Genomic DNA, 14,273 nt, shown 5'->3' with positions numbered 1-14,273 from the left:
TTCTAATAAAAATTACTAAAAAGTTTCATCAGAAAAAGTTTAGACTCAATTTGATCATCAGGAATGATCCACGTGGCGCCCTCTATGATAAAACGTAAAATTGTAGATAAAATACTATTTCTTGTCTAAGATTATGCCTATGTGCCAATTTTGATAGCAATTTATAAATATACAGGGAAACTATTAGCAAAAAACGAAAAACAAAAATTAACTTTAACACCCTGTATCTTTTTTCTCAGCAACATTTTATTAAGGCATATTTGGCCCAATAGCCACATTTTGGTCCAAATAACCTGTCCTTAGTCTATGTCCCTATAGTTATGACTCACCCTGTATACTACACACATTGGCGTACGTTTCACTTTATGTTTTGACTTAATTTGTTTGAAAATTAATCGTGACGCATGGGAAAAGTTACATCGTACGAACTATATAAGATGTCAATTTCCATGGCTGTATAATTTTAAAGGGTTTTTACCCAAATATTTTCAACTTTGGTGGCTTAGCATGTGAGCATCCTGTGAGTATAACCTCTACTTTTTTTTCAACCTTAATCAACATTTAAAATTTTGCTTTAACTTATTAAGTGATAATAATTATTTAGGTTCAGAACTGATGATGATCTGTATGACGATCGAAAACGTTCTGTATAATATGTGATGTAGCCCTTTTTAGGGAATTTTAATAAATTATATACCTTTTAAAAATGATTTTACTTACATTGTTTGTAATATATGGTATACAGTCAACTACAAGAAAACATTTTTCCTTTTAGATTTGTTTATTAACCAGGGAGCAGTTCGCGCCGTTAGAAAAAATCTAACATTTTATCCTTTTTCCGTGATAACTTGATGAAACATTTTGCAACATACCTTTCCACTCGTAACTGCCTCGAGGAAGATTGTAGTAATGCGTGGGAATTTTTTAATTTTTTTTTAAATTTTTTTCTTGTGGAATTTATTGCTTTGGCTAGAACGAATTAGCTTTAAAATTGTTAGAAATATGTATTTTTAATATAACTAGTAAATAAAAATATTGTAAAATAGAAATTTGTTTTAAATTCGTATTTAAATTCGTATTGTGAGATTTTTTTATCTACACGCGACTGCTTACGTGACAGAAGTGAGCGCGACTGCTCCCGGCTTAAAACAAAACCCTTGAACGTTGATTTTGTTTGATTTAAATCCATTTCTAACCCATATCCCTACACCTCCACCTCTGTTAAAGTTATCACGGGTGTACTTACTTAGTTTATAACCTTCAAGGTAAACGTTAACATATTATAATTAACTAGTTTTGATGAGAAATAAGCCACAATTTTACTAAAAAAATGATTTTATTAACGTTTCGACGCCGACGTCCAAATCGGATGCTTTTGTCAAATTAAAAAAAGATTAATATTTTTTGTAATTTGAAAACGGCATCCGATTTGGACGTCGAAACGTTAATAAAATCAATTTTTTAGTAAAATTGTGGCTTATTTCCCATCAAAACTAGTTAATTACAAAAATGCCACAAGAAAACAGCTTCAAAACAACATTAACATATTATGTTATGCAGACGACGCCGCATTAGTCGCCGAGACAGAAGATGATCTCCAAAGATTAACACGCATCTTCAGTACAACAGCCAAGAAATACAATATGATAATATCAGCAGAAAAAACCAAATGTATGACAACATACATTTACACTACGATGTAAAATAGAAATTGATGGGAAAATAATAAAGCAGGAAGCAATGTTTAGATATCTGGGAATAGATATAACCAGTTACGGAGATGTTGAAGAGGAAGTACGACAACAAAGCTTAAAAGCAAGTAAAGCGGCGGGATCTCTTAATGACACAATCTGGAAGAACAAACGCCTAAGACAAGAGACAAAAGCAAGAATCTATAAAACAGCAATTAAACCTATATTGACATACACGGCGAAGACAAGACCTGACACATCTAAAACGAGACGACTACTAGAAACAACAGAGATGAAAATACTTCAACGAATATCAGGGAAAAGCTTGTTGGATAGGAGAGAAGCGAAAACATAAGAAGATCATGCAATGTAGACGACATTAATGGATGGGTGACAGAACGGAAACAGGAGTGGAACGAAACATTAGTAGATTGGCAAAGGATAGGATAGTACGAATAGCACAAGATAAGTCACCAAATGGACTAAGAAGTATTGGCAGACCAAGAAAAAAATGGTGCGATAATTTAAACAATTTAGGAGGCTAATATTGAAGAAGGAACAGGCTTTAAAGCCTACATAAAAGAAGGAAGAAGAAGAAGAAGGTAAACTTAATTTACTGAGTCAATTGTCTCCCATAATTTTGTTGCGTTTTTAGGCCAGATTAACCATAGCCATTTTAAAATTCTCTCGATGTATTCTTACTCTGAAAATGGCACCTCGCGTTGGATGTTATAGATTCACATAAAACCTCTGGAAAGTGCAATTTGAGTAGATTTTCTATCGTGGCTACAACGGTAGCTGGGCCAACTCTGTATAAATGCAGGTCGCTGTCAGAGTTTTCGCACTTAAAATTAACATCAACATTTTCCTCAACGTGTGCACCTTTGAAGTGTAGGGTAGATTGTCACAAACAGCACTATACACCCTTTTTAAACATTTTCTATTACATTTTGAATTCATGATGTTTTCTGTTATACTACAGGCTCTTCAATAACGTTGATACACTGTTGTATAACGTTGTTGCACATACAACGTTGTACGTTGGTACACTCTTCATATAAAGCTGAGTGAAGTTTCATTTCAATCTGTCATTTCATTCTTTGTTTACAAGCCATTTAGTATCGACGAATTTTTATTTTTGGAAGGTTTAAAAGCAAAGGAAAGCTACGAACGAATATTGAAATTGTATAAGGACTCTTTGCTTTAAATTAGCACAGTAGAAAGATGAGTTGCTGAAGTTGAAGGACGTCCAAAACCAGCAACAACATCAGAAACCCGAGTCATGTCCGGATATTTGAGGGATGTGGTCTGGAATAATCCATATGAGAATGGACAGAGAAGTTAGAACTTTCAAAACTTGCATCAGACCTATTATGACCTATGGTATTGAATCAAGAGAAAACACCAACAAAACCAAAAGCATGCTACGAACAGCCGAAATGAAGACACTAAAAGCAATAGCAGGGAAGACAACAAGATATAGAATACGAAACAACATCATCAGGGAACAATGTGGCGTGCAAGATGTAATAATATGGGGTAGGCAAAGATGCAGACAATGGTTCAGTCATGTAAAAAGCATGGATGAGCAAAGACTGTCCAGAATTGCGCTAGAAGGAAAACCAGCTGGCAAGCGTCCACCGAGGAGACCACAAAAAAATGGAGAGATAGGTGGCAGTCTACCTCGCAAGAAATACTTCAAGGTCGGAATTAACAGATCGACAGATCTACAACAAGTATAAGGAGAAGAAGAAGAAGAAGGAGAAATAAGAACGATCATTCTCAGTATGAGAGATCGTTGTCAAGTAGTAATAAAGGCCAGAGGAGGCAATACTCGCTACTAGTTTGATTTTCTTGAACTCTAAAAAATTTTCAATTCCGTCATTTATTTATGATATTAGGTAGTTTTATTGCATTACATTATTCGTAAAAAAAAGGAAAGTTTTTTATTTTAGATGTTCTAAAAGCAACCTTAAAGAAGGAAAGAACAAACAAAAATTTTTCATTCCTACTGAAATTATAATTTTAAAATTTTGCGTTAATTTTTACAATATTTTATTAATTTATTATCAATTCATCTGTTAAGTTACCTTGTAATAAGCTTTTAATACTGCTTTAAAAGCAGATGCAGACTGAAATAAAATGTCTGTGTTTACACAAATTCCTTACTTGTGTCCAGAACCATCTTTTAAAATGTTTTATTAATATTAGTTTTGACAATTTAAAAAATTTTGTTTTTTGATACTTCATAGTTCTGGAACTCAATTATATTTTGAGATATTTATGGTGTTTTTCGAACTGTTGGTCTAACTTGCAAATTTTCGTAAAGGAAGTGATTATTTTGCAGACAATGGAGCTGGTCAAAATAGAAACTCTATTATTGCAGCTGTTTTAAAAGCTCTCAGCGAATTACGTACAAAAATCATCAATCAAACTTTTATGGAGTCTGGACACTCTAAAATAAAGTGCAATTGTGCTCACGGCCCTTTTGAATCCAGAGAAGTTAAATAATATTCGGAAGCTATTTTCTTGTCACATTATTATTTACTATCTTCACTGTAACTATTTACTTAGCATGTGATTTGTCTTAAAAAGTACAACCAAAGCTAATCACGACAATAAAATTCCCTCATTAGCAATACCATTGTAAATTATGAGGAAAACCAGGAAAATTTCATAATACTATACAGGGTGTTTGGTAAAGTCTGGACCATAGTCGATTTAAGCTACCTTATCTTAGTACGAAAGTTGATAATAACCGAAACACAGGGTGTCAAAGTTAAACTGTTATTTTATTTATTCTTGAATATTTCCTGACAGGCATGAGATAACAACACAAAATTTGGTAGTCGGGGTTTTTTTGGGATGAGAAATCTAAATTCGCCACCAAAAATGATGTAATACCCAGAGTGCGCCACATACGTCTTTCAGCGCTCATTTAATATGTTCAGTTTATTTATCCTCCACTCTATAGACTTTTTAAATCAAAATTTTTATTCTCTTAATATTTTTACTTAAAAAAGATATACTACATTCATCTCGCTAAACTCAACTCTTTTCGAGATAAAGGAATTTTAAATCGGCGATACAACATAATTTTTTGCATAATATCATTGTAGTTAGACTCGAAAAATAAACTTGAAACCATAATATATCTGGGCATGATCCTAGATAAAAAACTCTTGTGGTCTAGCCATATAAAATATGTGAAACAAAAGTCAGAGCGTGGAAGCACCTTCTGCGTTTCGTTTCAAAAAAAAGTTGGGGTGCAGACCAGTATATTTCCTTAATGTTTTATAGATCCTACAGACGATCCATTCTAGATTATGGCTGTATTCTTTAAGGTTCTACTTGCAAAACAAATCTTTGAAGACTAGAAAGAATACAATATAAATCTATAAAAATCTGTCTAGGAGCTATGATGTTCTCACCAAACCATGCAGTTCTAGCAGAGGCTCAAGAATCACCTTTATACATACATAGGCAAATAAATATTTATTATATTTATTATATAATGATACATAAATGATAAATAGTTTAAGATAAAAATTTAAATATCTTTATAACAACACTCTGCGGCAAAAAACTCTCTGTCTAATGCCATCTCTTTCTCTCCACACACATACGAAACCATAATAATTGTGCCAGTTCTCGCACAATTTGCGATACATTTTTGTAAATTTTCATGGTTTTAATTATTTTTCAGGTGTAACAATAATGATATTATGCAAAAAATTATGTTGCCTCGCAGATTTAAAATGCGTTTATCTCGAAAACGGTTAAGTTTAGCGAGATGAATGTAGTAGGTATACCTTTTTTAAGTAAAAATATTAAGATTTAAAGCTTTTATTCAAAACGTATGTAGAGTGGGTAATAAAAAAAATGAACCTATTAAATGAGCGCTGAAAGGCGTATGTGGTGCCCTCTGGGTAATACATCATTTTTGGTGGCGAATTTAGATTTCTCGTCTCAAAAAACCCCGCTTACTAAATTTCGTGTAACTATCCCATGTCTGTTAGGAAATATTCAAGAATTAATAAAATAAAAGTTTAACTTTGACACCCTGTATTTCGGTTATTATAAACTTTTGTACTAAGGTAAGTTAGCTTAAATCGACCTATTTTAATCTCAGGAATCTAAGGTAAAGCTATGGCCCATTCTTTACCAAACACGCTGTATACAGGGTGTTTCATTAATAATTGTCCATATAGTAACTGGAGAAACCTTAGCACAAAATACGAAGATTTAACCTAAAACACTTAAATAAAATGTGGTTCCTTACTGAGTTACAGGGTGTTTTATCTAAAAATTTAAAAACTATTTTTGCTCAGCATTTTAAAACTGTTCGACATATCCTTTTCATACTTAGCAGAAAGTATAGGTACTGTACAAACTACTAAATTACGTTAAACAAACGTTTCTGGCTATTACGAGAGGCGTACGACGGGGGAAAGTGAATGGTTGACCCTTTCCAAATTTTACGCCACTGCACTGGCGGAATTGCTATTTTAGTTCAGTTTTTGGATTCTCCAATCCTTTCTATGAAAACAATATACTCTTCTCTCGTAACGATAAAGTCATTAGTTTTCGAGATATTTGAAGTTAAAAATGAAACGACACGGTTATTTTGATTAATGTATTGTGTCGCTTCATTTTTAATTTCAAATATCTCGAAAACTAATCATTTTATCGTTAGAAATGAAGAGTATATTATTTACATAAAAAGTATTGGAAAATCAAAAAATTACACTGAAATAGCAATTTCGTCAATTGCGTAGAATTTGGGAAGGGTCAACCAGCCACTATCCCCTGTCGTACGCCTCTGGTAGTAGCTAGAAACGTTTATTTATCTTAATTTAGTAGGGTGTACAGTGCCCACACTTTCTGCGAAGTGTGATAAGGATATGCCAAATAGTTTTAAAGTACTGGGTACAAATACTTTTTAAATTTTAATCATATTAATCATATCATAAATTAATCAAAATAACTGTGCCGTTTCATATTTAACTTCAAATATCTCGAAAACTAATAACTTTATCGTTACCAATGAAGAGTATATTATTTACGTAGAAATTATTGGAGAATCTAAAAATGGCACTAAAATAGTAATTCCTCCAGTGGCGTAGAATTTGAGAAGGGTAAACCATCTAATATCCCCTGTCGTACGCCTCTGGTAGTAGCTAGAAACGTTTGTTTTTCATAATTTAGTAGGGTGTATAGTAGTCGAATTTTCTGCCAAGTATGAAAAGGATACGTTGAACAGTTTTAAAATACTGAGCAAAAATACTTTTTAAATTTTTAGATAAAACACCCTGTAACTCAGTAAGGAATCACATTTTATTTAAGTTTTTTAGGTTAAATTTTTGTATTTTGTGCTAAAGTTTCTCCAGTTACTATATGGACAATTATTAATGAAACAATTACGACAGTTTCGTAAAATTTATTCCATATAGAAAGAGGTCCTTGAGAAAAAAGAATAAGTATTAAAAATCTAGAATCATCTAGATGTCTGGAAAGGTTTGAAACGCCAGACAATGTACAGTATGCGACAAAATAAACAGTACTAAACTGAATATTGAAATGTTTATGATTATTTATACATATCTAGTATACATAATATAGCCTTGCAAATATTATTCACGACGACGCACGTTCCTGATAAAACAGATGTTAAAGATGTTCTCTGGCCAGTGGCGGATCCACGGGAGAGAAAATGAGAAAATATCCCCTTTAACAAGGTCAAAAATTATAGAAAAAACTTGTTCAAACATAAAAATATATTAGCTAACATGAAACAGAAACCACAGAAAGACAAATTCAACCCAATAAGCACGCTATTTAGGAAAATTAAAGGAACTTAAAGCCTATAAGTTATATTATTTATGTCTTTTATGTAATCTGAGTTTATCTTTTTTATAGATATTGGTTGGTTTTTCAAGTTACATTCTGGTCAAGAAGGAAGTTTTTTGAATGAGATTTATGGCAACAATTAATAAAAATCTTAGGTACTAAGAGAATTCGCATAATAGAATTGTTTGTCAATACATTTCAATGTTGGTCGCCGATAATCAAAAATATTGGAATACTTTAATTATTCCTCTATTACTACTAACCCATAAGTCCCAAATACAAAACGACTGGTTATTCTCCATCGATGATGATCACCGGAAGAGAGATGAAGCTTCTTCTAGATCTTGTTTGTTGAATATTGCCTCCCTGAAAAGAAGAACGTTTATCCCTGACCTGCATCAAAAATTTGGAAAAAGTCTACGAATTTGCTCGTAAAAGTTTGAAGCATAAAAGTGATAAGGCCCAGACCATGCTAGACTTAGGATGCTACCGGTACAACTTTCGAAAATGGTGATCCAGTATACTTTTAAAATCCAGTAAGAAAGGACCGAAACCTCAACGAAACTGGGAAGGCTCGTATATCGTCCCGCAGGAAATAAATCATGCATCATATTCTGCCGCATCAATATTTTGGGTATATATAAACCCAGGGTAGTTTATATCGAGATGTTAGCTCTGTACCATATAACTTTACACCATGTTGGCTTTAGTCTCGATAGGCCAAATATTAGAGGAAATATAAATAAAGGAGCAATGTTGTGATATTAGTTCGATAAGATTTATTCCATAAAGAAAAAATCCTTGGCCAAAAAGTAACCTATGGATTTTATCTTAATTAATTTGTAATACATTTCATTTACATCTCGTATATAGACCACTTTGGGAATCTATGATCTAGTGTCATAAGTGTATCTTCTTCTGAAAGTGCCTATCCGTTCCGGATGTTGGCGATCATCATGGCTATCTTGACTTTGTTTACTGCAGTGCCGAACAGTTCAGTGGCAGTCGTGTTATACCACTTTCGTAAATATAAGTGTATCTAAAGTATCAAATCTTTTTTATAGCCAAACTGAAAGTCTGAAAAGTTTATTTTGTTCTACACACCCTTACAGTCGAAGTAATACATTTTTAATAAATACAATATTTTGTTTATTTATAAAACATTATTCCGCCTTACACGCTATATAGTGATGAGCGCACTAATAACCGGCAAAATAGCTGAAAAGATGGAAAATATATTAAGTTGTGAGATAAAAAGGAATGAAACTACTGGAGGTGGGATTTTATCGGTGTTAACTTATAATTTACTTTACCATTATGGATACTTTCCACCTTTATACCTTTAAACGTCAGCTAGTTAACTTCGGTCATAATTGTAATTCTACGTATGACATTCCTTCAAACTCAGTTTTATCAGGTTATGTATGTCTTCTTCTTTTTTGGTTTATTAGCCTCTACCTGCATGGGTTTTTGGCCAGCTCATCCTCTCAGAATAAAGGAAAAATCCCTTAATCATCTACAATTTAGAGTTAAAAACTCATTAATTTCAACTTTTAATATTTAATTATTGCAAAAAAAGTCACAAATGTGGGACTTGAAACAACCTTCGACAATTCTGTAGTGAAATGAGTGAATGCGAGACGTCTAGAATCATATTAGAAAGTAACTTAATTTTACAATAAAAAATTACTACTAATTAAACTGCTTTTATTTACATTTGCTTTATTGCCTTCAATTGATTTTTACTTTATGCTAAATAAAAAAAATATTAATGTCATGTTAACGTCATACGTAGTTACGAGGAAAGCAAAATACCTATTGGAAATGAATGGATAAAATAATAAATAATTTGAACAATATGTCGAACATTACATACGACTAGATAATTCAAATCTAGGTAAAATAACAATACAATCTTTTGTATAAACATTCTGGAATCATCTGGGTCCTTCACTTCAACTAACCGAGGCCAAATTACGCAATCTTGTAATGATCTGCAGTTGACCCTGAGCTAGAAAGGTTTGTGCCTTTGTTGTATTTGTCCCATGACAATTCAAAATTGCCAATTAACTAAAGAACGAGAAGAAGAAGTAGAAGCAGATTGTGTAATTATCGGCAGTTGTCCCTCTACGAGAAAAGTTTTTACCTTTGTTGTATTTGTCCGATATCAACTCTAAATTGTAGGTGAATAAGGGATTCTTCTTTTATTCCAAGAAGATGGACTAGCCAAATACCCATGCAGGTAGGGGCTAATAAACAAAAGAAGAAGAAGACATACATAACTTATTAAAACAAGGTTTGAAAGAACGTCGTACGTAGAATTATGACCGAAGTTAACTAGCTGCCGGTTAAAGGTATAAAGGTGGAAACTCTCCATAATGGTAATGTAAATTATAAGTTAATACCGATAAAATCCCAACTCCAGTAGTTTCATTCCTTTTTATCTCTCAATTTAAAACATTTTCCATCTTTTGAGTTATTTTGCCGGTTATTAGCACGCTCATCACTGTATAAAGAACAACGTACTAATGTCGAAGAACTAGTAACCCGAGCCAAACGATCCTATGAAGAACTTTGAACGTAATGAAGATAACATAATACTCAGAGAAGAAGGCGAAATTATGAAAATATGGAATGAGCATTTCTAACAGCTACCTACTAAATGGAAAAACCACCAGTAATGAGTCACATGAACAAACGACCACCTCCCAACGTAGAGCACGAAGATGAAGACAAAGTGGAAAATATCGAAAATAATGAAGTACTGGAAGCCAGGTCGCATTTAAAAGTAGGAAAATAAGCAGGCCATGATAAGATTACATCAGAAATGCTGAAAAATCTAGTGGCGGCAGGAATGTTAACAGAAATTGTCGACAAAGCCTGGTACTTGGGTACTCTATCAGAAGATTGGAAAAATTGAATTATATTTACAATTTTTAAGAAAGGGGACCCAAGAAATTGCGGCAACTACAGAAGTATTACGGTGTTAAGTGTGGTGTCAAAATCATACGAACACAATATTAAACAAGAAACTTAGTTCAATAGTTGAACACAACCTAGAAGAACCACAAAGTGGTTTTACAAAATGACGAAGTACCCAAGACCACATCTTTACGATCAAGGAAGTTACAGAAAAAACGAGAACTACGAAAACGGAAGTATATGCAACATTTATAGGTATAGAAAAAGCATTTGATAAAGCTTCACAATATAAAGTATGGGAAAGCCTCGAACGAAGAAATATTGAACCCAAACTGACTATAAAAAGCTTATATAAACACAACAAATGCTACATCAGGAAAGATAATACCCATTCCGAAACGTTTGAGATAAGTGATGGACTGAAGGAGGAAGGAGTACTGAGCCCCACATTAAGCAAAGACACGCAAATTACACATTGGTTACTACAGACTAGAACCCATAGGAATTTCAGTATATGCATTTGAAGACGACCTGATGTTATTAGCACACAACGAAGATGACCTCAAAAGGATCCTAATAATGTGGACAGATGAGTAGGAAGAAAGAGATATGAAAATAATCATGGAGAAAACTAAATAAATAAATATATATTGTTATGCTCTACTTTATCTCTTTATTTAGATTGATTAGCAAATTCTTAATTTAATTAATTATTCAATTATTTTAATCACTGCCTATGTAAAACTAAATTTAAATTAAATATTCCAATAAAATTTAATCTCAGGGCCAATTTTGTATTTGATACAAACCTGTGATTTGTGGCTTCTAGTATTTCTAGTTGCTTACTTCTTCCAGGATGGAACAGGGAAATTAAAAACATTCAATATCCTATCAATGTTTAAATAATAATAATAATATAATATAATACTTTATTTGAAATAGGATAACCTAATATAAACATACTAACGTACATATAGTCAAAACAATACAAGTATTGATATAGTCCATAACATAATTTAAAAAGTAAAAAACTAAAACTAATTTAAAATGTCAATACCTAAAGCCACAAACATTTGATAATTTAAAATTTAAAAAGTAAAAAACTGAAACTAATTAAAATGTCAATAGCAAAAGCCACAAACATTTGAATAAAATACCAATGCGATTAATGTAAGCACAATAAGTATACATACAAGGCAACACAAATACATTCAACACATCTTATTCTCTATAATATATTTTTTTAAACTGTACTTGAAAGTATTAATGTTTCTACAAGTTCTTAAATCGAGAGGTAGTTCATTATATTCTCTAAACCCTTTGCAAATTAAAGAATTCATCATAAAGTTATTTTTAAACTCAACAATATGTAGATTATTTGTACCCCTTGTATTATAATCATGTACATCTCTCTGAAAAGAAACATATTTTTGAAATTAAGATGGAGTCAACGAGTTCAATATTTTATACACAAAAACCATGGCTAGGTAATGCAAACGTTGACGAACTGACAACCATTCAAGTGATTTTAACATAATCAATATTGGCGTTATTCTACTAGTTCTTAATATGATGCGCATCCATCTATTTTGAAGTTTTTGTAACTGACTAATTTTATTAAGATTGAATAAATATACAATCGATGCACAGTAATCAAAGTGTGGCTGTATTATTGTATTATATACAGTTACTTTAGTCTCAGTCGACAGATTTTGAGCTATTCTGGTGAAAAAGTACAATTTTTTTGAAATTTTTTTACTTATATACTCAAAATGTCCATCAAATGACAGCACGTTATCAAGCTGAAAACCTAAATATTTTGCCGTTTTTACAATTTTGATCTCTTCATTGTTAATGTGTAAATTAATCAGATTTAAATTTATTAAACTATACTTATATTTAGTAGTAAAAATAACAGCTTTGGTTTTATCAATATTTAGTTTTAATTTATTCATGTTGAGGTATTTATTAACTCGATCAAGTGTTCTGTTCATCTTCTCTACAGTATTCTTTAACTTAACATCACTACATGCTATCAAGGTATCATCAGCAAAAAGATTGATAAATTCATAATCCAAAAACAAATCTATATCATTTATATACAGTATGAAGAGGAGTGGTCCAAGGACGCTACCTTGAGGTACCCCTACCAAAATGTCTTTCTCAGTCGATACTGTATTATTAAAACATAATTTTTGCCTGCGATTACTTAGATAATCTTCAAACCAACTTAAAACCTTACCGGAAACTCCATATTGTTCAATTTTAGCTAATAAAATGTTTCTATCAATGGTTTCAAAAGCTCTTTTCAGATCCAAAAAAACTCCAACAGTATATTTACCATCTTTTATATCATTCTTTAGCTTGCAGATTGTTAGTTGTAATGCAGTTTCACAAGAATGGTTCTTTCTAAACCCAGATTGATTTTCTATTAAAATTGAATTCCTTTTTACATGTTCCATTAATTGCTCATAAACAACTAGCTCCAGGAGTTTCTCAATTGTCGGTAATGTATTAATAGGTCTAAATTCCTCAGCCTTATTTGTATTACTGATCTTTTGGATAGGAATAATTGTACTAGTTTTAAGCTGATTTGGCACCTTACCAGCATCCAGTGACGTATTAATTAAGTTTAGTATCATGTGACCAATTGTCTCATAAATTTCCTTTAACGTTCTACCATTTAAAATTTCATAGTTAGAATATTTATTATCCAACACATTCATAAATGAACCTAACTCTTTCAAAGTTAATTGTACAAAATTGTCAAACGGCAAATAAAGATTACAATTTACATTTATCCAATCATTACAAAAATCTGCATGACTTACAATACTAGAAATACTCTTAACAAAATATTCATTAAAATCCATAGATATGTCCATACTGTCTATTTTAACGGCTATTTCACCAGTGATGTTACATCGAAATTGAACACATTTAGGTATATCTTTTGTATTTGTATTGACCAATTTTTTTAGTGTCTTCCACATTTTTTTAGGATTTGATCTATAATTATCTATTTGATTATAATAGTGTGTAGATTTTTTGGACTTTAAAGTACTAACTACATCATTTCTATGTTTTTTGAAATTATTCCACATAACTTGTACTGTACTTAACGGTACTGTGTAGAACGTTTTTAAAATCGCTCGTAGTTATTTGCTATTTTTGCAAGGAAATAGTTATTTTTGTATTGTTTAATTGGCATCAATTTAATCGTCTAATTATAGTGGTAATATTAGTGAAAAATTAAAAACTGTGCAACATAAATTAAGCGAGTAATTAGAAGATATCTGGAAGCTGTTCTGCCGTATAAACAGGTTAGTCAATAATTGTTTATCGTTACCAAGGTCAAACAGCTTTAAATATGAGTGATTGCCAGAATTGTCGATCAGCTTTAGGGTCTACGCCAACAACAATGTGTGACGGATGTCGATCTACTGTTCATTTGAAGTGTGTTGGAATGCAATCCGCCGAAGATGTTAGAATGACTAGAAATAAATCACGAAGCGTTAAGATTCTTTGTAATAATTGTTCAGGAAATATTGGTAATCTTGATCAATTAAAATCTTTTTTTGAAGGCTTTAAAAATGAGTTTGAAACTAAAATGTCAGAATTAAATAAAAAGTTTGATGATCTAAGCACACAAATTACAAACCAAAAGATGTCACCACAAACTTTTGAAGAAGTTGTTTCGGAGGCAACTGAGAGGATGGTGCGAGCTCAGAATATAATTATTGTTGGTGCTCCAGAAAGTACAGGCAGTATCGATCAACGTAAAAAGCATGATGAAGAATTAGCATCCGA

This window comes from Diabrotica virgifera, chromosome 10, assembly GCF_917563875.1.
Source record: "Diabrotica virgifera virgifera chromosome 10, PGI_DIABVI_V3a".
In the NCBI taxonomy this organism is placed as follows: Eukaryota; Metazoa; Arthropoda; class Insecta; order Coleoptera; family Chrysomelidae; genus Diabrotica; species Diabrotica virgifera.
This window is presented reverse-complemented; position numbering follows the sequence as displayed.